At 48.7% G+C, this 2,500-nt stretch overlaps 3 non-coding genes and 2 pseudogenes across 3 annotated transcripts; all 5 read right to left on the reverse strand.

Moving 5' to 3' along the window:
• LOC144725532 (5S ribosomal RNA) overlaps positions 1-43 on the reverse strand; it is a 109-nt pseudogene extending 66 nt beyond the window's left edge.
• A 249-nt stretch (positions 44-292) lies between these two features.
• Positions 293-411, reverse strand: LOC144726048 (5S ribosomal RNA). The gene has a single exon (XR_013587110.1). It is a non-coding gene; the product is annotated as a 5S ribosomal RNA (ribosomal RNA).
• Positions 412-1,019: 608 nt separating this feature from the next.
• On the reverse strand, positions 1,020-1,138 carry LOC144726095 (5S ribosomal RNA). The gene has a single exon (XR_013587155.1). It is a non-coding gene; the product is annotated as a 5S ribosomal RNA (ribosomal RNA).
• A 249-nt stretch (positions 1,139-1,387) lies between these two features.
• LOC144725498 (5S ribosomal RNA) lies at positions 1,388-1,496 on the reverse strand (annotated as a pseudogene).
• A 249-nt stretch (positions 1,497-1,745) lies between these two features.
• Positions 1,746-1,864, reverse strand: LOC144725173 (5S ribosomal RNA). Its single transcript, XR_013586658.1, has one exon. It is a non-coding gene; the product is annotated as a 5S ribosomal RNA (ribosomal RNA).
• Positions 1,865-2,500: the final 636 nt, after the last annotated feature.

Raw genomic sequence — 2,500 nt, forward strand, 5'->3', positions numbered from 1 at the left:
AGCTTCTGAGATCAGGCGCATTCAGGGTGATATGGTTCTAGGCCATACTTGCAGAGACCTGACGCACATTCATATGTAAAAATCAAAATTCAACTCTACTGCGGGAGGTCAACACTCATGAAAACGTTTATTCTGGACTCCTGGTTGAGCCCCGAAAGAGTGGCATTAAACGGTCTTTTACAAAAAAAGCTTGATCCCAATGCAGTACACCACATCCGCGTGCAATTGGCAGGTGAACTGACTGGGTGAATTGAAGAGTAAAACGCGACCCATCCAGATACGAAAATGCAAAAGCCTACAACACCTGGTATTCCCAGGCAGTCTTCCATCCAAGTACTTACCAGGCTCGACCCTGCTTAGCTTCCGAGATCAGACGAGATCGGGCGCATTCAGGGTGATATTGTCGTAGGCCATACTTGCAGAGACCTGACGCACATTCATATGTTAAAATCAAGATTCAACTCTACTGCCGGAGTTCAACACTCATGAAAACGTTTATTCTGGACTCCTGGTTGAGCCCCGAAAGAGTGGCATTAAAAGGTATTTTACAAGAAAATCTTGATCCCAATGCAGTACACCATATCCGCGTGCAATTGGCAGGTGAACTCACTGGGTGAATTGAAGAGTAAAACGCGACCCATCCAGATGCGAAAATGCAAAAGCCTACAAGACCTGGTATTCCCAGGCAGTCTCCCATCTAAGTACTAACCAGGCTCGACGCTGCTCAGCTTTCGAGATCAGGCGCATTCAGGGTGATATGGTTCTAGGCCATACTTGCAGAGACCTGACGCACATTCATATGTAAAAATCAAAATTCAACTCTACTGCGGGAGGTCAACACTCATGAAAACGTTTATTCTGGACTTCTGGTTGAGCCACGAAAGAGTGGCATTAAACGGTCTTTTACAATAAAATCTTGATCCCAATTCAGTACACCATATCCACGTGCAATTGGCAGGTGAACTGACTGGGTGAATTGAAGAGTAAAACGCGACCCATCCAGATACGAAAATGCAAAACGCCTACAACACCTGGTATTCCCAGGCAGTCTCCCATCCAAGTACTACCCTGGCTCGACCCTGCTTAGCTTCCGAGCGCAGACGAGATCAGGCGCATTCAGGGTGATATGGTCGTAGGCCATACTTGCAGAAACCTGACGCACATTCACATGTAAAAATCAAGATTCAACTCTACTGCGGGAGGTCAACACTCATGAAAACGTTTATTCTGGACTCCAGGTTGAGCCCCGAAAGAGTGGCATTAAATCGTCTTTTACAAGAAAATCTTGATCCCAATGCAGTACACCATATCCGCGTGCAATTAGCAGGTGAACTGGCTGGGTGAATTGAAGAGTAAAACGCGACCCATCCAGATACGAAAATGCAAAAGCCTACAACACCTGGTATTCCCAGGCAGTCTCCCATCCAAGTACTAACCAGGCTCGACCCTGCTTAGCTTCCGAGATCAGGCGCATTCAGGGTGATATGGTTCTAGGCCATACTTGCAGAGACCTGACGCACATTCATATGTAAAAATCAAAATTCAACTCTACTGCGGGAGGTCAACACTCATGAAAACATTTATTCTGGACTCCTGGTTGAGCCCCGAAAGAGTGGCATTAAACGGTCTTTTACAAAAAAATATTGATCCCAATGTAGTACACCATATCCACGTGCAATTGGCAGGTGAACTGACTGGGTGAATTGAAGAGTAAAACACGACCCATCCAGATGCGAAAATGCAAAAGCCTACAACACCTGCTAATCCGAGGCAGTCTCCCATCCAAGTACTAACCAGGCTCGACCCTGCTTAGCTTCCGAGATCAGACGAGATCGGGCGCATTCAGGGTGATATGGTCGTAGGCCATACTTGCAGAGACCTGACGCACATTCATATGTTAAAATCAAGATTCAACTCTACTGCCGGAGGTCAACACTCATGAAAACGTTTATTCTGGACTCCTGGTTGAGCCCCGAAAGAGTGGCATTAAACGGTCTTAAACAAGACAATCTTGATCCCAATGCAGTACACCATATCCTCGTGCAATTGGCAGGTGAACTGACTGGGTGAATTGAAGAGTAAAACGCGACCCATCCAGATACGAAAATGCAAAATCCTACAACACCTGGCATTCCCAGGCAGTCTCCCATCCAAGTGTAATAAATGGACTCGACCACAGTATCTGGTCTGGTGTCCTTTATTCGGGTTCGTTTCTGTTTCCCACACGGCTGTCCTTTATCTGGCTCCTTCCACACGGTGCCGACTTCGCTGTCGCTCCCGTCACCGCCAACAGCCCCGCTGTTGGTCTCCGTCGCTCCCGTAGCTCCTTAGCAGCCTTGCTGCTGTTCCCCCACACGCAGCCCCTCCGGCTGCTGTCGCTCCCGTAGCCCTCTTGCTCTGCAGCCGCCGGCTGCTGTAGCCCCTAGCAGCCTCGCTGCTGTCTCCCACACGCAGCCCCTCCGGCTGCTGTCGCTCCCGTAGCCCTCTTGCTCTGCAGCCC

The sequence above is a fragment of the Lampetra planeri genome, chromosome 22 (genome assembly GCF_965212315.1).
Source record: "Lampetra planeri chromosome 22, kcLamPlan1.2.h2, whole genome shotgun sequence".
Taxonomy (NCBI): domain Eukaryota; kingdom Metazoa; phylum Chordata; class Hyperoartia; order Petromyzontiformes; family Petromyzontidae; genus Lampetra; species Lampetra planeri.